The sequence below is a fragment of the Dromaius novaehollandiae genome, chromosome 5 (assembly GCF_036370855.1).
Source record: "Dromaius novaehollandiae isolate bDroNov1 chromosome 5, bDroNov1.hap1, whole genome shotgun sequence".
Lineage (NCBI taxonomy): Eukaryota > Metazoa > Chordata > Aves > Casuariiformes > Dromaiidae > Dromaius > Dromaius novaehollandiae.
In genome coordinates, this window is record NC_088102.1 from 11,714,844 (window position 1) to 11,739,648 (window position 24,805).

At 43.0% G+C, this 24,805-nt stretch overlaps 1 protein-coding gene across 2 annotated transcripts in view; it reads right to left on the minus strand.

The window, feature by feature from the left end:
• The window catches only part of KIF26A (kinesin family member 26A), a 102,482-nt gene that overhangs the window by 72,270 nt on the left and 5,407 nt on the right, over positions 1-24,805 (minus strand). The gene's annotated exons all lie outside the window — the stretch shown is intronic.

Genomic DNA, 24,805 nt, shown 5'->3' on the forward strand with positions numbered 1-24,805 from the left:
ACACAGACCTAGGTACACAACATTTTTACAAGATGCTTCGGGAGAAAGGAATGTACTTTCCCAGTGCAAAAGGATCAATGTTAATGATTTTTTGTCTTAATTGTCTTTCCAGATTTCTGCTGTGCTGCTTACAAATTAGTTTTTATCCTACATGACATTGTGGGATATCCACTAATATCTCCTGTATTGATAAATACTTCGAAGGCTGATGCTTGCTTTCAACTGTCTAGTCACTGTCAGAAAAGGAAAAGAAAAAGAGAACACAGTACTCAGCAAAAGCAGAGACTGCTCAGTGTAATCAGGGAAAGAATAGCGCTAACGGTTAATTAAAAAAAAAAAAAAAAAGTTGCCATATAGCTAACTATCTCAAGGGAGTAAAAATACAAGCTAAATGTCTTCAAGTAACTCATGTTGTAAATTCATTCAGGTTTTGACCTATATCTTATCAGATTATAAACAATTACGGAAAAACAAACATGCAAAGCTTCCACAGAAATCGAGTTCACAAGAAGTCTCATCTTTTTAAAAGTCTAAGAGTAGCTGGAACTTGCAGCCATAACTTAACTGTGCTTGAAAACAGCCCTCTGAATAAGCAGGAGAGCACTCCACATTTTCACAGCAGGCAAAATGTGCATAGAAAACAAATAGATGCATTTTTTAAGGCCAAATGCCATCTGGCCTTCTTGCCTGAACGTTTCACTACCTTTAAGCAGAAAATTAATTTAGGGAAAAACCTGTGGTCCTCCTCCCACGCTGTCAGCTAGTAAAATTTCTTCAGCCCCTGAAGCCCCTTATTCTGTTTTAACCACGTCCTGAATTAGAGCACGCAGACACATCCCCCATCAGCAACCCAGCTGAGACACAAGCCAACTTCTTTTCATCTTTGGTAACCCAAAGAGTCGGAAAAAATATCTACGCACATTTTCTTACTCATTTTAAAAGCATATCGCATCTCTTTTCAACAGCACCCAGCTTTATAACAAAAGTGAGGAAATACAACAGACTTGCTAAAAAACACACGACCCCACACTAAAAATGACTGCAGCGTGTTTAGTTATTCCGAAGCCTCCGCCGAACTCTATTTATTTCCATTTCCTGCCCACTTTAATGTACTTCAGTGGCCCGCAGTAAAGTTAAAGCAATAGGTGTCTGTCATAAAGATGAACAGTGCTATTGGAATGCATAATACAGTGGAAAGAGGAAATGAGAGCAATCTGGTTTATTTACATCTCGGGCTCCCATCAGCACCTCAGCCTACCTCCCAATAGCTTCAGCGGCCTTTCCTGTTATCTCGCTGTATAGTCCCCTGCAACGATCTGGCTTTTAACCCCGCAGAACCAGAGGGTACGAGCTGATCTCCGGGATCTGCGTCTGCGAGCAGGCAGAGCATCGGCGCAAGCAGCCGTGCAGCGCGCTTAGCGTAAAGGAAGCAAAACAAAGGTAATGGGAGTGATTTAAAATAATTAGAGGCACAAACAAAACAAAGGACCCCGAAGAGATCTGCTATCGCGTTTAAATTTAGATCAACACACAGGAACCTGACTACTTCTGAAAAATAGTAATTACTGTATTGCAAAATATTACTTTTAATCTCCTTTCTTTACGATCTAATTAAACAGATATTTTACTTGCATTTGGAAAATGTTTTTCTTAATTTGATTCAATTTTAACATTCTGTATATTCTATAAACCACACATACAAACTAGTATGTAATTTTGTGCTTATTTTAATAGTGCCTGACTTCATTTAAAAATGATGACTTTTAATTTGCATGTTTATCGTTGGGTTTAAGTAATCCTTTAATTTTCCTCTTGGTTCTGTAGCTTACTGTAACTTTACAATGCAGATTCTGTACTGATTTTGTTCATATGAAAACATGGTCTTCCAATGACCATTATGTTTTTCTTTCTGTCTTTTTTTAAACCTTCATCACAGTATTAGCATTTTGCATAGCAGTAACTGTTTGGGGAAATAGTTGCAAAGCCATCACCACACAATACTTTGGTGTCTGAAAAGCTTTTGTTTGCATATCCCTTTTAGAAACACAATTAGACAAAAATTTTTGATAGAAAGTAGACACTTTTACATAAAAGATGAATAGCGTTTCATCTTTAATTATTTCTTCCTTTGAAGCTGGAATTTAAACTCTGGTTAGCCTAATAGCATGGCAACTCAGATTACAGAAACTCTGCTTAAACTGCATGAAAAGTTACTACTCTTTTTTACTCTTTAAAGCAAATTCAGTGCTTATGAAAAGTGCTAGAATGACTGCTCCAGAAACTGATGTCTTGAACACCTTCATCACATCGAATGCCACCTACTGCACAAACAACTTCAGTTACGCTGCTTGAATAATACAGTAGCCCTGGATTTCAGCATCGGCATGAAAATCTGAGAGGAGCATCCACTACGTACAGAATACATTGCCTTGTCAAAATGCTTCAAAACCATCACCTCTTAAGATCATTTTATCAGGAACAAAAGGCTGCTTTTATTATTACATTTATTCAGACAATAGCCCCTCTTTTCAGAATCATGATTGCAATGGTAAGCCTTGAGAGACGGGCTCCTTCATAGACAAGCTCTGGCCAGAGACCAACAACCCAGCTCAGACAGCCCAGGAAACCAGGAGGGGAGTAATGCTCCAGACGAGATCTTCAGCATATTTAGATGGTTTTAACTGCATTTGTTTCAGCAAAACGGTGCCCATTTGTATCAGACAAACCCTTAACAAACGTAGGAGTTCAAGAAAGCCTGGATCACAGCCTCAGTGAAAGCAGCATTGGCTTAGAAAAATTGGATAGGACTCTCTGGGAAAAAAGCACTTGGAGCACTCAGGACATCTGTATATAAACCCTAGAACTGTTTCAGTCCAACCATCTGAATCCAATTAAAAAAAATGCTCAGCAGCAGAAGTTAGGGAGTGGACACATTTTCCAAATGAACACTATTAGCATAATGTAGATTTAAAATCAACTATGAAGACCAAAGCTTGTTACTGGATCACATCCTCTCAGTGTCTCTTTCACTTGTTCATTTTATGAATTATTTGTTTAGTAAATGAATACTTGAGGACCATAAAGTAATGATATAGCTTTTAGAAGCAAAGGGCTGCCCATTGTGTATTCCTCCGACAAGCTACAAATTGCTGCATATAGTGCACACTTAGCACACCAGGCAGTCTGTCCCCAGGAACAAAATGGATTACATTTATTCTTCATCTTAATTGAAACGCCACTGCTTCAGTTTAACTGCTTCACCAAAAACTGACCAGTTGACTGAAAAGTCTTGGGCTTGCATCTGAATTTAAAGAGTAGTGTAGTGGGTTAGAATTCTTCCTTTTCTTCCCTGCTTGGACTTAAAAATAAAAAATAGGAAAAAAATAAAAAATAAACCTTCCAAATAGGGTTGGATAAAAAAGAAATTATGGGTATTTCTAACTCCTCAGTCACAAGCAGGCCACACAGTGGCTTTAAGCAGTTTGGTGTCATTCCTTTGTCTACTCAGTGACACATGTATGAGACACCACCTCTCTCTCCAATCTGTTCATCCCACAGCATCTGTGTTAAACTGGATTGCAGTTTCGTGTTTCTTTTTATCCTACTCCGCAACAGAGGAACTTCAGCAAGCAAATCCTGGCATTCACCATAACCATATGCTGGAAAGTGAGACAAAGTTCTCCTTTGGTTCCAGTTAAGAGGCTGGTGCATAGAAGTAGCTGACCCCATCTCACATTAGAAAGAAAAGGTATATATGCAGATCCTAAGGGGGAATCTACAGGTGGGGGACACTGCCCAAAGCATCAAATAATCCTCCTATGAAATCTCATTAGTGATGAAGGATGATCTCAGCCACAGAAACAGGAGGTGCAGAGAGACCATTTGGAGAACATCTAGAGGAAAATAAGCAGTTTAGAAAACAACAATGATGTAGGAAGTTTAAAGGATTGTGGTTTGTTCAGTTTAGAAGACAGAAGATTAAGAGGAGACTTGAGAAGACTCCTCCAGTATACAAAAGGTGGTTATAAAGAGATTGGTGACCAATTCCTCTCTGTGTCTGCTTTGGGAAGGAAAAGAAGAAATCATCCTACTTTTCAGCAAGAATGCCTTAGGTCACGTATGATGACAAACTTTCAAAGCAGTGTAAATACTGGTAAGGGTTAGAGAAGGATGTTGCAAAATCTCCTTCCTTCACTGCAGGTTCTCAAGAGCAGGTGAGAAACATCCGTGGGAAGTGATCTGGAGATAGGTGATCCCATCTCAGTGGACTACCTTTTGAAGATCTGAAGGTCCTTTCCAGCCCTACATTCCTCTCATCCTAGAGTTTGGAAAGATGAGTAACATACTTGTAGACTGACTTGTTGCTTGGATTCAAGTGTCACAGATGGACAAAGAAAATAGATGGCAAATACTGTTTTCCTTAATGACTGTTCAGTGACCTATGCTGTCTTAATCCCAGCAAGTCTTCCAACATGCATCATTGCTGTATTAACTCTTGCCCTCTTGCCCTAGTAGTACCACCTCGAACAACCCCTCTTTTGCAAATACTCATAGCCCATCATCATTATCCCCCAAACATTCTTATGATTACCTAATATATTTGTCTTTCAATCTACTGTTATAGATAAAAAGAATGGAATTGTTCCCTACAGGCTCAGAGGATAATTTTAGGAACCTAAGTGAGGTACCTATATTAGATGGCGTTAGTCCCAACCACTCCAGTCTGTCCATGACCTTCTAGAATTAAACATAATAATCAAGACTGATGAAAATCTCATAAATGAGAATTGGGAAAAAAAAAAAAGAAAAAAAAAAAGAGAGCACTAGCTGCATTACAGTAACCATATTATCTCCTTCCAAAGGTTCAAAAGAACTCATTGCAAAGCCAACTGAAAGGAGCTGTGCAGGAATGCAAACTAGCCAGACCAGATTACAAGTGGAAGATATCTCAGGGTTGTTGATGGTATACCAGAAATGCTGATAACAGGATGGCATGAGAAAAATGAATCCATAGCTATCTGCAGGCTTATCTGCCCAGATGCTTCTAGAGACCCAGCTACCAACAAACTCCACAGCCTCTTCATAAAAATTTGCCTATTAAACCTGTTGCTCCTCTGACTCAGAGAAACGTTGATCAGGTTTTCAAGAGTAACAAAGAATTACCAAAAAAAAAAAAAACCAAAAAAAAAGGAAACAAAAAAACAAGGTCTTCCCCCAGACATCCACACAATGAAAAAGGGACAGAGATATCAAACACTCAAATGTATACACTGAACAAAGAACGATAAGGACTAGTGACTTAAAGATTTCCAAAAACTTAAAACAACTCAGTGTGTTCTATGACAATACTTTATTTACATGCTTCTCCTATTTCAATATTTTCTTTAGATGATAAACTCTTTAGACAAAGATCACCTTTTTTTTCTCTTGAGCTTGTGCAGCATGGACTATGAACCAGGCTCCTGTAATGGTGGTAGTAGTGTCATAATAAGAACAAGATTAGTAGTAGTAGTAAGATATTCCTGTTGTTTTTGTTGTTGTTTTTACTGTTCTTCATCAACTATTTTCCTGAATAATATTAGAAAACTCTTTTCTACCAAACAACTAATTCTTAATAGTCCTATGTCTGATCAGTTATTTGCTTCACTCCTTCCCCCAGCAGGTGAAGAGAGGAGGGAACTGTGCACAATAAACCAGATAACCAGCCTTGAATCCTTAAAATACTTGACTAGGATGTACAGAAAGGCCTTGAGCATTTTCTAGGCAACCCAAATATCAAGTAAGATATTGCCTTTTTTAAGCCGCTCTCCTGTGTCAGTGCAGTCGGTCACACAGGTGTGCACGGGACAATGACAGCCCTGTGGTTAATGTCCCCACACAACAGTTCTTGCAGGAACAGCGAGAAGCCCTGCAGTGGTCCACTGAAGCCCGCACGTTGTGCAACCTCTCCCCACGCGCAGGGCTGGGGTAGTCAAAGAGCAGCAACTCCCCTTGCCTAAGGTCTCTCTTCTGCCAACATAAATCGATGTGGTTATGCGCACAGGCAGACACAAACCCACTCTACCCATGCTCAGAGCATCTTGAAAGCCGTGCTAATACGGTTAATAGGCTCAGCTACAACACAGAACATAAACAAACTTGGGCAGAGTGAGCTTGTATCTAAACACACATACATGCATGCATGCCCAGAGATGGCTTGCTAAAACACCTCTGTAAACTCTGTCAGTCTCCTCACAAAAAAAGCCTCATCTCCCGAGACACAGGAGCAATCAAATAGCTGGCAACAACTTTCAACACCCTTCAAGACAGATCCTATTAAAACCAGCAACTGAAAGATGAAAGGCTCTGGCTCACTCTACTCGTCACCCTTACAGGGCTTTTAAACATTTATGGTATCTATTGTTCCTTCTATACAAGTTCCACAAATGTAGACAATGCCTAACATCATAGCAGACATTTATGTCTCCATGCAATTGAAGTTACTACATAAGAGGTTGTTTTTATTTTGTGTTCTGGGTCCCTGGAAAAGAAGCTGTCTCCTTATCTGCTGGAAAAGGACAAGCTACTGAGGAGGAAAAGGTTCTTCTAGGAAGGGAAACTACAGCCCCTGGGTGACATTCTGGCCCTAAAGGCATCCATGGCAAAATTCAGGCTAAGTACAACGTCAGTATTTCACCCTCTGAGTTTCAGCATCCCCACTCCTAACTCCAAATCAACAGTGAACATTCTTCTTTCACCTCCTTGTCTCTTCATTGCATAAAGTGCCCATGAAAACATGTCTGTAGTTGTTAGGTGATGAGCTAAGTTAATATGGAAATTTCCTCCCACTTTAAAAATGAAGTTTTGTGGCACTAGGTATTGTGTCAAATTTGCAGTAAATCATTAAGGAAAAAAAAAAAAAGCATGTCATCCAGTGTTTCTTATTGCTATTATAAATGTAAATACACATTAAAAAAAAAAGAAAGGAAATTGTGTGCAATCATGCCTTGCTAACATACTTTAAAATTTGATAGCAAGTCAAACAGCTCCAACTGTGGATGGTGCTGAAGTGGTTCTACAGATCATTAGAGTTTAAGGCCAACAAAAATAACCATCTTGTCCAGCCTCCTGCAGATTACAGACCTGCTAATTTCAATGAGAAGTTGACCCTGATAGGCTTATTTAACGAAAACAGATGTTGTAATATTTTAGGAAACACTCACTTTCATTTGATGTACACATCTTCCAAAGCCACTGTACTTCTGAAAGAATCATGTTTTTAAAGTACAGGTATATGAATAAAAACTTACAATCAAACTTACAGGGACAGCACTTCACATGATGTAAATCCAGAGCTGACAGGCACTATGCTTTGCTCCTGTGCCAGATTATATCAGCCGCGCCAGAAACTTTACTGTCTCTGATCAATTTGAGAAATCGGAGTGGCCGATTCCAGGACTCAGCTCATGAGACAGCACCATCCCGGACACTGACTCTGTGCTGGTAAAATCTGATTTATGCTTGCAGCTCTAGTCTCAGAGAAATGCATTATGCAGGATATGCTCAAAAATGTGTGTTTTATTTCACAAGACTGATGCCATGATTCACAGGGAAAACCTGCACAGAAGGCACAGCCTGGGATGTCACCTCTCCAGCTCCAATCAGCAGCTCGTCACTGATACGAATTCACATCAGCATTTCATGGAGGTCCCTGCATGAAAAAGGTCGGCAGGATTTGTTCAAGACCACAATCGCAGAAGCGATTCGTCACAATCAAAGGTAAGCCCAAAAATAAATAAATAAAAACAGGACCAGCTAGAATAACAAAGTAGCTCGGCCGAGCCAGCAGCTGCATGACAGCCAGAGGCACCTCCAGAGCGATCCGAACAACTGTCCGCAGATCCTGCCAACGAGCCAGATGCTGCTGCTGGAAGAATGCGCGTGTTGACATAAACTCAGAGATGCGAGATGCTTAACACCAAGAGCAATCCATCTTCCCTATTACCATGTGGCTGCCAAGCTTCACTATCATGCCACAGAGGGATGAAAACAAACTTCATAAAACACATGCAGATTCTGTAGGATGTCGAGCTTCCCCCTCCTCCTTACTACTACCAGCGAGCTGGGTGTAACTATAAATGACCTGATGCTTTTCCTGAGTTAACAACAGAACCAGGAAAGAATATCCTTGGCTAAACAGCTCACTGCACAGACTGCCAAAAAACCAATGAACTTATCATACTGTATAGGAAATTCCTATCTTCCACACCAATTAGTGACCCAACAATGATTGATTTTATAATCCCAAACTTGACTTACAAAGCGACTTCCTCTGGGGCCAACTTTCCATTACCCAGAATGCAGAAAATTGCATACAGTCAGAGCACTATGAAAACCAAAGCAAAATAAGTGCTTTTAAACCCCAATTCTACCATGCCTTCACATTCTTGCTTTCCTAAGGGAGACGCACTTTTGACAGTTACTTCCTTTCCCTGCCCTAACATCCTATCTCCGCCATATGTAGGCTGGGCACTCAATCAAAACAGAAACAACAACAGGAACCAGCAGCTATTCATTACAAGAGGATCAAAACATTTCTAGGCATTCGTGCTTGGGCCAAGTCACCGTCCTTGAAGACCCTGCCGTAATCCACTTCTTCCCTCCCACTGCAGACGCCGTTATTGAAAGTGTCTGCACTTCACCCTGAAGCATCACATATTAAAAATCACTGCTTTTTAATCACAGTCCCCTCCCTGGCAGACAGTCACATCTTGGAACTGCGGGAGGCAAAGAAACAGAGCAGCTGAAAGGTGAGAGAATTCACTTGCCAACAACAAAGGCTGATGTTTATCCTTTATTTTAATCAACCTAACATTAGCTTCACTCTATAAAACCAGAATTGCACTGCACACTAACTACCAGTATAATCAGAGCAACAGTACCAAAATATGATTACCGGACACTAATTATATCTTATAAAGAGTTAACGACAATCAAGTACATGTAATAAAGATTTATATGTGGTTTTCCACTGACCTGGAAACAGCTTCATACATTAATAAGTTAACATTACTGCAAGGAACAAAGCAAACAGTTACATCTACATGACAAAATACACGGAGCATAAGAGCCAGATGTTGAGTCCTTTCATCAAGGAAACAATTATTTAATTCCGAGGAAAAGATTTTCTCTTTATTCCATCAATACATAATATCACTCATAAAAGACACAGTCCTGGCTCCATGGCCTGGCCTGGGTCCAAATCCACGGTGCAGCAAAGGGACATGAACCCAGGAGTCTTCTCTTCCTACCACGCGGTTGTTCTGGGCAGTGAGCACAGGGCATCCTCCAGCAACGTCCACATCTGCCCCACACCACCTTCAGCAATGCAGTCCCCAAAGTGACCATCAAGGGAGACTGAGCCACCCTCACACCCCTTCAGAAAAGCCAGTTCTTGGTGGACAAGTGGTATGGGAAACACCAAGGGAACTGCTGGTGCTCTCCACCACAGCAGTCGGTCCCGGACAAGAAGTGTCACTTGGTCACCAACCTCAAGCTTCCCCCACCCCAACCACCGCTGAGAACTGCAGGTCTTTGCTAAGTCATCCCAGACATACCCTTCTCACCCATCGTCCCGCCTCCCAGAAAACAACAGCCAATGTTCCTCAAAGCTGGACACACACTGGCCACAATCAACAGGCACTCAAAGGCAGAAAGAAGCTTCTGCTCCAACTCCACAGCCAAAGTCAGAGACATCCTGCATACCACGAGGCCACCCTTTCTGTGCTCGGCCTTATGCCAAAATGACTACAGAGGCAAGCGTAAATATTTATACAGTGGTACCATTCAAAGGCCCAGCTGGGACTCAGGCCCCCACCTGCCAAACTTACAAACCTAAAAAATTCAATGAGTTTATCAAAATCCCAAATTACACAGAGCTCTGCACAACATGTGATTCAGCAGTTCTGCAGCTACACTGCTACGGGCATTGTAGCCAGAAAGTACTTCCCTCTGCAAGGTTACATAGAGGCTGTCCCCAGACCGAAAAGCCAGATTTAGCCTGAAAATACCACATTTAAAAAAAGCTCCTGTATAAGACATGACAGATAGAAACACTTAATAAACAAATCCATTAACTAGAGAATATCCCTGCAGCAATTAAAACTTTGCAAAGTACTACAATGTACACCTGGTTATTGCTTCGACATCTGCTTAGGTTTTCTATGTGTTTATAAGTTGGACCAAAGAGAAAGATAATGGAGTTTATGGACATATCATAACAAAAATGACAACATGTTACTGATAAATGTTCACCAAAAATGGCATAAAAACTCAAATAAAGCATGTGTACCGTTTGAAATGCTTCAAGTTACCTCATTTTATAATGAACCATATATAACCAAATGGTGTTTCTCCTACTGCTGAGGAATAATTTTATTTTAAACTAAGGATCCCATCGTAAAATGAGAGGAGATTCAGAGTCTGAACAATCACAGTTGTGCTGAGCACATTTTTAGGCATATGGCAATTTTATAATGGTCATTGGGAATGAAGAGCTAAAATTCTGGTGCAGCCTCTGAATTTAAGACATTTCACATAAAACTGCACATCTCAGGAAACAAATAAATTGCTAACTGTGCAACCTCATAACACTATGGCCAATACTCAGCATATGTAAATTTGACTATCTCAAAATGTGAATGCTATTTTCAGTACAAGAACCCAATTACTTTTTAAAAGGGTCCGAAAAAGTCAGAAAGAAAATTTCTTCCGTCTGGAGACATCATTAAAAGAAAACAAATACAAGATCTGTCTTAGCTTTATACGGTTCAGGTTACCTCAACACTATGCAGCTACAACATGCAATGAGCGTTCCCAAGCAAATGCCTTGATTACTATTGTTAAGTCTTTCATTTAAATAGTTCCTTCCTGTTTAAAATATAGAAAGCCAAGTCTGTTTTCCCACCACTAAGCATTGTGTAAGACTTCTTTTTATTCCAGCAAGCTGGCTGAAGATGGATGAGCTTCCAAACTGATATCATTTTTAATTACGTGTTTTTCTCTCATTGCTAATTTCCTAAACATGTCTCTAATCTTGCAGTGAAATCTCGGAGTGCAGTAGGTGTATCCACATACATCACGCTCTAGAAAATTAATACGAGATAACGATCAGGGCTGCCATCACAACATAACCTGAAACAAGTAAGATACACTAGGGGTGATACGTACTCATTAGACTCTAATCTCAAGTGTTTCTGGAAAGCAGCTGTTAATGGGTAGTTTCCCTCCCTCCTACATCTTGGAGCCACGTACTTATCGGGGTCCAGGGGAGGGAGATGCTTCAAGTCCACATTACACAGTCACCTCCCATTTGCACTTTCCACCAGGCACTTAAAAGCATGTGATGCCAAATGCATATTCACCCCTTCACTTCCTTACTCTAAATACTCCACCATGAAGTACCTTTTGCATAAGGGAGCCAACCCAACCTTCTCCTCCACAGCGTGGCCTGCCCAGCTCCCTCCCACCATCAGGGGCTCCCCCTCACCAAGGTTTCCTGGTGGGGGCTGTCTCCACCAAAAGTGCAGGAGAGAAGAAACGTTGGAGGTAGCTGCAGCCCTGGCAGAGGCGGGAGGGCACATGCCCATGCACCCCCACGCACTGGAAGGGGGTCACCACACAGCAGCTCTGTGCATCAGGTCCTCTTTCAACGGGGCAGGAATTAAGACTATGTAGGGACCTGTCAGCGTAGGTCAACCAAATGCCAGGCAACTCTTCGCACGGGATCTTCTCTTGTTCCTTAGGCATTTTTCGCTCCCTGAAGGGCATTTCACAGGTAAATGTGTTGCGGCATTGAACCAACAGAGTGAGATGGCAACTTTTGCGGGGGGGGGGGGGGGGGGGGAGGGGGAAGGAGGAGGGAAAAGCCAAGGGCAACTGTCACTGCTTTCTCCCCAGCTAAACTCATTACACGTCCAGTTCTTCGGAGAGCAAAGCTTTCTGCACACCAGCTGGCTTCTCTTCAGCAAACACTTCCCAGAGAAAAGAGGCAAACCTCAGGAACTTTTAAAAGTGTTTGACATTTAAGAAATCAAATAAAGCAAAACAAGATAAATCACACCACTTAAAGAGGTTTATATCTTCCAAGTGTTCTTAAAATATGACACAAGTATGACTGCCTACTCATTCAAAGAAAAGTGATCACTGCTGTTTAACAGCCAAAAATAATGATGGTGCAGGGAGACTAATGACATAATTTTTAAGTGTATGCACCACAGTAATACACATAAAAACAGTGCATATATAAGGAAGGCCAACAGGAGAGCTATGGTATATACGCATGCAATTCACCAGTCTGTAAAGGCATGCTGAGCAAAATGCATATGCTAAATGGAGTAAGTAAATCCAAAAATGTAATGCTAGCTGGCTTGCGCTAGATCCCTAGGGAAGTCCATAGCACAAGCAGTACCAGCAGGCTGGTGTTGGGACGTTTCTCTCTACTCACACACGCTCCAAGGGAAGCTGGCTGAAGAAAAAATTCTTTTTTTTCCCCAAAAATCTCAATAGTTTCCCAGAATTGCTACAAAATTTCATCCCATTTTTCTACTTGCTCTCCATCTACTTACCAAGATCAAAACCTTTAAATCCAAGCTTTGACTTCCTTAAGAACTTGGTAAAGGAATTTGATCCTCTATGAGAAAGTTGGTCCTTCTTGAAAATTGCTTCATTCAGCAAAGGGAAGGAAAAAACAGGGAACACCTTCATTTTCTCTTTCCCACGGCATCTTGAGAGGAACGTCAAGACACATACAAACCCAAGGTTTCACCAGTTTCACCACGCACCACCCACCGCTTTCACTGGAAGCGACAGCCTTGCTTGGACTCATGACAACACACTGCACTGAGCTACTCAACTCTCAACCTCAAACAGGAATCAACTGACCACTGAAGTCAAGGCAAGCCTTTCAACTGACTTCACTGGGTTATGATGGGGGTCCTACTTCTTTTTAATTCTCATTAACATTCGCTGACAACTCCTTCACAACCAGAGGGACAGGTTCTTTGCAAGACACTGTTTTGGATCCCTTAGCTAATGCCTTATTCCACAGACTGAAGCAGGTCAGATTATCTACACATATCAAAGACAACATCATGCTTCGTAAGCTATTTTTCTGCTTTGGTAAGGAGTAAGCACGTTTTTATTTGTTACTATGTTTACACATTACCTCACTAAGTGGCATTATTGTTATCCCTACTGAGGCTCTCTTAGAATAGGAACATATAAAACAGGATTTCCTCCAGCTCTGCATACCTAGTTACTCCAGAGTCATTAATGACATAGGACTGGACTGAACAAAGACTCAGCATCAAACAAGCATTCAAAACAGCCTGGAAAAAAAATCTCTGCCTGGAACGCTGCATCGCTGCTCTGCCTTCCAACAAAAATGCCAAGGAAGCATAAATTTGCTCTAAAGACCATTTTTACACTAATGTTTTCATGAGAAAAATAGAAGAGCTAAACACTTGCATGTGGAACATGTTTATACCTCCCAACTGGTTCCAAATTAAATTCACTGCAGCTTTTACATAGCAGCCTATACATCAAGCTGCCTTTTTTACTGCAGATCATAAGCAGCTTCACTGCCATCAAAAGGAACTCTACAGATGGAAAAAACAGAAAAGCACCAAGTCCCACACGAGAATCCTCCAAAAATCCAAACCAACTGCATATTGTACTTCATGTGATTACAAGTGATAGATAAAACATCCAAGGTTAGACAACACTGCTCATCTCTTTAGATTTTAAACTAACCAAACTTGTCTGTGATTGGGCACTTCTAAAATTTCTCTAAACACCATCTTAAGGAAAATTTATAGATGTATTTTTATAGGAAAAATACAAACGATACAGCCCTAACATCTGTAGAGGCTGATTCCTCCGGTTGTTACCCAGGTAGGGTTTCGGATGGAGGCCATTATCACCATGCCTCTTTCCCCTGCCAGAACGTGCCTGCCCGCAAAACTGGCACTGCGCAGCGACACCCACTGCGCTGCCCCACAGGACATGCCGCTAATAACCCAGCACTGAAAAGCTGGGTAACAACCTCCTTCTCCCTTACCATCCATCTCATCCCATAGACAGACACTAAAGGAGACTAACTAGAAGGTACACTTCCAGAAGCCGTCCTGCAAGTACATCTTCCCTGCAAATTAACAGGAATTTGGAAGAAAATTACAGGAAAACAATGAAGAAAACAAGCCAGAGGCTAAAGACTGTCCACATAATTATGCTGTAAAGGCTAAAGTTGCCAAGACACGGAAGAAATAACAAGGATATTGCTTGGGTTCAGCCCTCGCTATCCAAAATCACCTTGGCAATCTCTTAAAGACCGCTGTAAAGGGTGTATAAAAGCACAAGGCAGCGTTGGCCCAGCAGGCATCTGGGTGGGAGAATCACATGCGCAAGTAAGGAGGCTCTAGGAGCAATGTTAGGGGTCTGTTTAATGCTATCAGCACCTGCCTGAGGACATTTCCTACCTCTACCTACAAACACAGCGATTCCCAAACCATTAAGTAAACATTCTTTGAAGATAATGAAGCTTATTCTAATCTCACACTGATTTCACTCCTGTATTGTACTCCACTGAGCTACAAGACTCCTGGGTTAAGTCCTCTGTGAGATCAGGATTACCTTAACTCTTGTGCTCTTGCAAAGACTTAAAGAATCCCATTGAGGCAAAGAAAGAAGCTGATTTTTCACTCGGTAGGTTTACACTTTTTCTTGTTGAACAATCATAGACATTTTTCAGCCTCCTTCCTTAGATGTGGATGAGCTGCTTCTGTACCGTTATGCTTAACAAGATGACCTGCTGCACCAGCCCTTTCACTGCTGCCAAACAAAGCAGGAGTACAGCCTTTAGAAAGCAGAGGGGATGCCCTGGACTAGTTCAAACACCGGCAAGCAGGGCTGTCACTCCAGCGGCACGGGGAAAGAAAAATCAGACAGAACCTGGACTAGCAAGGGGAATTAAAATGGAAGCTACAAAAAGAAAACAGAAAAATAAAGATATTCCAGTGCATCACTTCAGAAAACAATGCTCCTGCATTCTCATTTGTATTCACTTCCCAAGGTCAAGGGTTTGCTCTGTTCTGCATTACAGTTCTCCAACTGTCTACTCTACACACTTTCCATTGCATCCAACGCTAGAAGCGGCAAGCCCTCCCACAGTGATAAAAAGCTCAGTGGAGGACTTGGGGCAGGTCAGAAAAGCCCGCCCTGTCTATAACATATCTTTCATGTCATCAAAAGATTTGTCAGCAAGATGCTGCAGCCCAAATAAATTCTTGCAGCACAAATCAGAGCGATTTTGCTCCTAGGCTGTGTGTACTTAGTAACGGCTATGGCCAGGATAGTAAAAGGATATAGAGCACAAATCTCAGAGACGGGGCTCAAATACCATGCTGCTGGCATGGCACAAACTCTGCTCTTCGGGTGTCCTTTTACTGTCTTCTCAGAGGGAGGCACCAATAGGCACCCACTCTCTCTCATTTCAGCTGTTTTCGAACGCCACAGGTTGGGCCGAGTATTCAAGATAGGTGTCAGTCCAAAGGCAAATTTCTTTTGGAAAGTCTGAGCATCACCAGCATGGGTCATATGCCTCATAGATAAACCGCTGTCAGACTTGGATAAGCTATGTCTTAGCTCTACCAAATAGACCCTGGCATTATAATCTCTTCCACAAGCAGGTGATCATATTCCCGGTGAACGGAAAAATTAAGAGGATGTGCTGGAAAAAAGCACATAGAAGTAATGCTACACCTACGCAGAGAGAGATTGGAAATACACTCATGGATCGAGTTCTGCAGTCTGATTTCCTCCTGTTTCACCAGTGTAAATCAACTGAAACTATACAGAGCCAACAGCCTTCATTTTCCACCTGTTAACACGGGGCTTTGATTCCACTTTCAATAAATGAACCATGATGCAAACTGTCATGAAATGAAAATCAACTGCCATATGTAACAGAAGACAGAAGTAGAGAGATGTACAGCCAGATTCAGGACTATATATCGTTCAAAATACTCTTCCCTAAACCCAGTCATGGCTCCCTGAAGGGCTGTTACCAAAGACATGGCTATTTTCCACTGCCAGACAGCCCACGGGGAGCCAGTAAGGCCACAGGCTAAGAGCAGCCAAGGTGCTGCTCCAATTTACACACAATCATGAGCGAACTGGCATGTGCCAAGCGCAAAGTCCATTCTTTCGCGCCAAAAAGCAGCAAAAGCTATTCACAGTCTATATTCCACAGGTACAACACATCACCTGAGAAACTCTTTAAATGAAGAAAAATGTTTTTAGCTATTTAGCTCTTTGTTAAAGTCTCAAACTTTAAGCTCTTGAATAAAAAACAGCTTCACCAGAGGTCAGTCAAATGGCAGTAAGAATACGCAAGGCTGCAGGTTAAAGCATCTCATATTTATAAGAGCATAAGCATGAAATTCAGAAAGGGCCTCCAGGGATCCCAATGCAAAACATGACAGTGTAATTAAAAACCATAAATCCATCAAACCAAGAATATGTAAACTTCATACATTAAGTCATATAATTTTTCTTCCCCCTCCACATTTGTCTTACTCTACACTCCTTTGGAGCCTACAAATAAAAAATTAACAATATCAGAAGAAATTTTTTTTAATATGTGGAATGTGAATATCAATAATAAATGCTTTTTATTTTACTCTTATAGGTAATTGCTGAAGGAAGCTCTCTCAGCAGACTGCCGAGACTCCATGCATATTGTAAGTTACTTGAACTGTATCTCCTCTTTACAAAACCCACAAAAGGACAATATCTTACAGCGTTTCCATGCCACTCTATCATCCACACAAAATTACCCTTGGGAGAGCTTGTTGGAGGAGTGTCAAATGCGTTCTCCTTTCTCTGCAACAAAATCTTCAGCAAAAGAGAGTGAAATAGCTGACTTCTGTGTTCACAGTTGTGAAGCTACACTCGCACCTGAGCATTTTAACTGGAGATTCCAGGCCTAGTTTAAACTTTATATTTAACTACAAGCTAAAAGCAAAATTTTGCCCTGTGTTTCACCCACAATATAGATTTCAAGCTATTTTAGTTTACAGAAATTCTGCAACACCCATAGTTCATATTAAGGCTAAAAGACACCTCATCTTAAAAGTGATATTTGGGATAAACCAGTTCTCCCATCTACTTGCCTGCAGCTCAGCAAAGGAAAAGGGGCATCGCTCTGAAAGGAGGGTGGGAAATGCAAGGCACCTGCACCTCCATCCTTCAGAGGCTGCTATGGATTCCTGCCAGGAGCACAGAGCAAATTCATTCCTCATCACTTATGACTGTTTCCTTGTGACCAGACAGCCCAGGGCTGGGCAGCAGTGTAAAAACACTTCTCTTCTTCAAAAGGCACTCAGCTTTAGGGCATACGTGGATGGTGGGAGGGTCTCATCAGACCTCCAGCTCAGCTTCCTCTCTGTCCCTGCAGTCCTAGCTCCCGCAGTCAGGGCAGCCAGCTCTCTCCACAAACACGTGTGTTTAACGCAAAATTGATGCAATATCCCAACACAGCTGACACTTCTCAAATAATATCTAAGTCAACCAAAACTTCCCTTTTTCTAATGGCAGGCCAAACACCAGCACAGCTCTGCTGCTCTGTCAATACAACACAGGCAAAGGTTGGCGTGTTCCTTACAGTTATCCTAAGCGTCCTCTCCACATGGGAAGCAAAATCCCCTTTGCCTTGGCCACCTAGGATTAACTCACTCAACTATCTCCATACAGTTTCTTCAGTCATATGGATGCCAGGTGATTTGGCATCATAGGTCAAACTTCAGCTGCTGGAAACAGGCCAGCTCCATCTGACTTTCGTTATTCATTGCTGCTGAAAATCATCTACTTTCATGAAACAAACTGTGCAGGATGAACCCAGTTTGGGTTGGGTAACTGGCCGCCCAGGCCTACTGCTGCAAGCTCTTGGCTTCTAGAGCCAGCTCAACACCAAAGCCTACCAAAGGCCCCATGGGGAGAGCACTAAATGCATTTATTAGGTCTGGCTCTGGGCCATTTTTCTCCTGGAATCTGGGCTGTCGCTCACTATAGCCAGCTGCAGTTAGGCCGTAGATAAAAGCAATTGCTTTTACACTAGTCACGCCAGCCAATTTGGTGCTAAAAAGGGGCTGTCACAGAGCACTCAAAGAGGGCCCAAGCCCTACAGCAGAAAGAGCTTGAACGCTTTCACCATACCATACCAAGCAGTGCAGAGGGACCCAAAAGTAGTAAGTTAACTGAAACAAGGATGGCCAGACTTCCTGATCATACGAGCCACTTACATGTCTTCGTATTTCTGACAGCCGCTCTTTCCCGGGATGGGAATCGGCCGAGTACCAGGGTGGCCCTGTGCCGCTAACGTCAGCCACCCGCAGGATCGCTCCCTTGCACGGAGACACAGACAACTCAGCAGCACGGCTCTGCCGAGGGCTGGCACGGCCACCAGTCATGAGTCATGTAAGAGGCAAAAGCAGTCCACTCCTGCCAAAAATTTTGCTTGATAAAGCTACATTTTATGGTGTAAGAAACTGCTGACTCTGGGGTCCAGGAGAATAGCAACAGTGCTAAAAAGAGTAAATACATGTACTACAACACACAACGCAATATGAACAACACTATGCAATAAAAAGAGTACACACGAACTGAACATACCTAACTTCCCAAAAGACTGTTAAAACACAAAGCCAAATGCTACCCATTTACAGTAGAACCAGCACTGATCAATATATACACACTGACGGCGACACAAACCGTGCTGTAACAAACTGCACGATGTGGTAAAGCAGGAAACACATTTAAACATCATCTTTTGCATGCTGCGAAACCTGGGGCTAATGCTTCCCTTCCACGGTCACCGCTGCAAGCCACTCAACGCTCGGCCTGGCTAGAGGTACCGCGTCCCAGTCTTGCTCCGACAAAACTTCCCAGCCTGTCCACGTTAGGAGATTTGCTAAGAGCTAAATGAAAATTGATCATTCTCCCACAGCCGTCCAGCGTTCCAGCCCACCCCGCACAGGTATTGGCACATGGCGATTCCTCCCGTCCCCAGGCCGAACTCGGAGCTCCCTGCCAAATTCCAGCAGCGCGGATCAAAGGCTCATTTCAAGGCCTGACTCAGACAGAAGGATAATTGTGTGCACCTCAGCCTTTTTGGTGAGCAAGTGTTGCGATTTTGCTGATTCACCCGTACATTAGAGTGATACATGTGCTACAACCAGGCTCTTAGTGACAAAATAAACACGCAACAACGGCATTAAGCTGCCTGGAAGAGACGGTTATATTTAAACTGGTTAAATACTCTTTTTCCAGCATAAAAATGAACATCTGCCACTTGGACGCCTTAAAAGTTCATGAAGCTTCAAAGCAAAGAATCCAGTCAAAATAACTATACACCAAAAGTTTACATTCATTTCACATACCTTAAAGAAGAATATATTACTGCTGCAAAGTGACATCCTCCCCTTGCTTGGGATAATCGTTTGAATGCTTTGCTCTTGGTTTTCTCTGCAAATTTTTCTCCTTTTTTCCATTGAAAAATAATTCATTTTAAATGAAAAAATAATAAGTAGCACACTTCGGCATAAATTTCAACGGCAGCATGAGGGACTGAAGGCACTTAGGAGTTCCTGATTTACTGCAAGGACCCGCCACGCTTGCTACAACACAGCTTTCTAGTTTCGCCACACGTCCTCGCGGCGCAGTGTGCGGATGAGCCCCTTCTAGATATGGTCATTACGGCTCTCATCCACCATCCTGGGCTGGTCGTAAACCTCCTACTTGTGCAAGCTCCAGGTCGCCTGGACACCCCTGCAGCACCTCAGCCCCTTCCACCGCCTCACCACACCCCTTCTTCGCTAACCAACAGATTTTTGGGACTATTTCTGTTTTCATGGATTACCTGAGGTCCCTGGCAGTCAGACAGCCCAGCTAAGATCAGCAGTCCACGATGCTCAGTGCTGTACAAACGGATGGCAAGAGAGAGTCCCCACCACACAAATTCAGGTCCCGCATCCTTATCCAGTGTCTTAATGGGACACTGCTCTTCCCATTGACAAAGCCAGTGGGAGATGTGGTAGCTCTCAAAGTAAGGCCCAACTTTTCTCTCCTCAGCTACTCCTCTGAAAGACCTTACAAAATTAGTAGACACTTGTGACAGAAACCAGCCTTTTCCTGATCATGGGTCCAGCCAATGGCAGACAGAAGACTCCTGCCTTCCCCCAAACACCTTCCGTTTTGGGATATATTGGCAACATAAGTAGGAAACAGCTATTCCAGTGCTGCAGGTCTGAGGTCAGAGGACACGGAGAGTATTCAGACAAATCAAATTCCACAGATTTTTGGTAAATAAAAAAATGAGGATATGATACTCCCAGACAGCTGTCTGCTGCACTCAATATGAGCAACATCCAAATAGATCTAGATCATGAAGGTAATCCAATTCCCAGGCAGCAAAAAGGCAACAGCATCCTTATGGAAAAATATTTCATTTCAGACACACAGGCAGTTCCAGATAGAAGATTCTCCTTCTCTGGACAGGGTGAAGCAACGTCTCTACTCACTACTCAAGACAAAATGTTCATCATCAGCTGAAAAGTCAGGTGCTAGCTGGCTCCTCACTACGTCAGCACCTTCGCGGTGCAAAAAAGGATTCGGACTCGCATAGTGCAGTTTTTGCGGGGCATCCAAGCAGCGGCAGACCCATACAGCAACTGCGTATGTGGTGGGCGATCCCGGTCTCAGGAAAGAAAAATCTCTTGGCAGTTTCAGCCATTCCCACTCTGATCCACAGCACTGTCAGGCCAAGAGAGCCCATCACGATCAGCTGCTGCGGGCTGGGGGAGAGAGGATGACTAGTGCCGCCCACAGCCTCGCTCTTAGCAAGTCAGAGGTTGGGATCACTGTAGGTGGAAACTCTTGGCAAAAACAATAAAGCAACTAGATGTAGTCATCTTTCAACAGGTTCAAAGTAACCTCAGATGTTAGGAGCAGATGCTCTTTTCCACCCCCTGGGATTTTTAAATGGTTTATGTGTTTCCTCCCTTTTCCCTAATAGGCCAGGGTGCTGAAGGAATTAGCTACAGAAAGAACCAGAGCAATGCTAATTACTCTCAGCTACCCAGCAGACCACAGTACCTTGAGCTAATTGCACAACCCCAGCTCCCCCGCTTCAGATCCCCCAGTGAGAAGGTCTGTTGCCTCAGGCATCTGTACTGCAAGATAATCCTGCTCACCTGTATTTTAAAAGGGCATGCTTGAAAATCCTAAATGTCTAAAGCAAACTCATTACAATTAGGTCGCACAGCCTATGATACAGCATGGGGACTGCCGCACTGACTGAAACAAGTGAACTGCTCACGTCAACACATTTGATGCAGCGCTGTCGCCAGCCCTTTTATTAGGCCGCACGCGTACCTGAAATCCACATCTGAGCTCACAGCCTGGAGCACTCCACAGCCAAGTCTCTGCAAGAGTCTCCCTCACAAAATTAAATATTAAAAGTGCATTGCAAAAGAAATGCCCTGTAGTTTCGTATTTATTAACTAAGACAACACTTTTCCACTTACACATTTTTGAAATGTTAAATATAGAGCATTTTAAGGTGCATTTAGTGCTTGTAAAGAGCCCTGAAAAGTTGATTCCTCTACAGAGGAATCTGTAAAAAGACAAGATTCTCCCATTCCCCTTATCCACATCCATCCAATTATAGAAAAGCCTCACAGGAAAAGAAAAACAGCCCCCCCAGTAAAAGAGGACCCCAAGGCTAGCCAAGACTCAGCAAGGTGATTCTAAACAGTCATCTGGATTCTGCAATTGTAGATGATCGCGCCACTGAATCAAGAGGGCTGTCGCATTAATAGAAAACTATGGGCATGGCAAAAAAACAAACTCCACAGAGAGTCAGGGCTTGCTTCTAAAAGCTTAGATCTGTTACCTGTGCACCTCCAGTGCTGACAGAAGCTCCCATGTGCACTGAACCCTTGCTCTTTCAGGGAAGCAGGAGTCTGCAAGAGAAACCTAAGGAAACAAAGCCCACTCCCCATCTCTTGTGCATTCTGCACATGCCCTCGACTTCTGAAGCACACAACAGTCCAAACAACAGTGAGGAGACAGGCACTGGCAAATAGGCATCATGCAGGTTCTTCTTGGTACTAGTCCTGGGCAAGAAGAGCCATTGACATCAGGCTGTTGGAGCAGCCAAGGTGGGAATAATAAAGTGCAGCTGGCCCTCCAGAGCCCTCACTCATTAACACTGCAATCTTCAGTTCTGTCCTTTCAGCCTAGTTTTCTAAAGCAATGAGGAATGTATTGCCCTCCTTTGTCCTTCTTGCTGCCAGCCCTCTTTAACAACTTTTGAACCGTCAAAGGATCTGAAGTTGAGGCAGAAGGCTCAGGGTAAGTTGCTGCAACTTCCAGAAACTGGCAGTGAGAGCAGCTGGGCAGGACCCACCCATTATTAGTTGTTTCTCCAAAGCCGGATGGCCAGTGAGTATCAGCTTACTGTCAGCCAAACAGCATGTGTGTAGCTCCCAATGACCCAGAAAACATGCTGTCTCTTATTGGGGGACAAAAGGGGGACATCAGGGATTAATGCAGTGGGATAGGGAGGACAAAGGAGGTGAGCAAAATGTTCATTTGACTAAAGCATGCTTCCTTAGTTCTGGTGCTCATGGAAGCATGGGGGGACTATTTAACTTACATGTGAAACCCATGGGAAAGAGCATGCCATGCCCAAAACCTTGTTCGTCATCTCCCTTTCAAGTGATGCAATCAATGGCACATGCAGGCGTACCACGAGATCATCCCTTTGGTAAGAAATGTGTAGGGTAAGAGTTCAATTCAGACAACAGCAGCGATGGTAAAACCTGTACCGAACTCCACAGGGGAGGCAACCACTGATCGCTACGGAAGACTGGAAATGTGCAGTAGTATTAGTTTCAGCACAATTCCTTGGTAACCAGACATTAACACTGCCTACCAAACAAGGAACAAGTACTTTCCTCCTATTCCCATTCTTCTCAAACCCAGGCCCAGTAATCATCAGCATCCTCTTAAATCAACCCTCTCACAGCCTAAGGCAGCCTGATTTAAGTGGGAGGTTACACAGCTTACGGGTAATGCGCGGCACTTCACAACATCTGCACAGTCAAGACACGTTCTGCACCAGTCGGCACAGTGTGTCTAAAGCCACCGCTATCCTCCCCATTTTCCGGAAGAGCCAGTCTTCCTCCAGCTCTAGCTGGTATAACACAGAGCTGACCTACCTCACAAGAAGGAAGAGCTGCCAAGAACACAGCAGGCTGCTACTTGCTTGGCTCCCTCAAATGACTCATGGTTTGTTAGCCATGGAATGACCTGTCCTGGGCACCCAGGCTCTCCGCAGGCCAGGACCGGCAGGAGGCCTCTTTATTCCCAACCACCGCTTAGTGGGTCAACTGGGAATACAAAGGATACTCCGTCTCCTAGGAATCAGGAAGAGCATTCTCCATGCCCACCCTCAGATCATAGCAGATCCCATCAGCAAGAAAGAGCACAGGCACTCACTCCTTTGCTTCTCCAGTTCCCTGGAAGCCTCATCTCCTTTCGGTGGTGTCCCTCATGTAACGTGCAGTGAAGGCAATGTGACAGGAAAAAAAAGTAGGGAAGAAAAGAAGCTCTCAAAAATGAGGACAGTAAGAACTCAGTTGAACTCAGGTTATATGTTCAGTTTTGCCCCATAATGCTGCATCTGTCACCTGTCTGCCTTGGTTGTAGGTACAACATAAAGAATTGGGCTGCTGAAATTAGATATCTGAACTCCTGAGCTGGAAGAAACATGTTCTTCAATTTTTTATCACTTGCAAAGTGAACTTTCTGATCTTGGCCTCTTTTTAGTAGTCGTGAAAAAATTGCTTTTATTACAAAATAAACGAGTATGATTTTTTGTTTAAGCCAAAATAGTTATACCAGTAGAATACCCTTCCATGGATATATTTGTGTCAGGTGCACATTCCTCATACTGAGAGAGTTTTTTCTGCTCATAAGGGATTAGCTAAAAACATCTTAAAGTAGCCATATATCTTTATGGCTGTGCCTGCACCAGAGGGAGTGCAGAGTTTAGTTCCAATGATGCAGCTGCAAAAATACATCGCTGTATAGGACAGTCCCTGCCTGTCCCCTTTTTTTCTGAGACACACACCTCGTTTTGACATATACCTCTTTAGAAAAGACAGCGTGTTTGGGCTTACTGTACAGAGGCATCACGCAAATTAATTAATTAGCATTTGTGAAGTACTGTGAAGATTTTAGGTGCTAAGCATTATTATTACTAATTTAATCTACATTCCCATTCAGTCCTCAGCCTCGCTTGTGAAACTGCCAACAATGATGCCAATTAGTGATAATTGTCGTGGTGGTTTTGTGACAAGGCTGTTTGCCAACTGCGAGCGAGACAGCGACCACCAACTCATTTCACATGGATCACCCAACAGCTGCCAACCAGGAACAACTTCCAGGCGCTAACAGCCAGGTCTCAGCTCCAGCCAGAATCCCAGAGGTAAGAGATCCCATATCCCATTACCGATTCCCCAGGCATACAGCCTGCAAGACAAATACAAAACTTTTAATTAGAGATAAACCAAGACACCTTTTTTTTACTCCCCTCCACTATTTCAAGACATGATCCAGTAACTGATGCTGATACTGCAAAATGGAAATGCTCATCTGTAATAATTTCAGCTCCAGCTTTACTTGTTTCTACCCTTGCTTGATT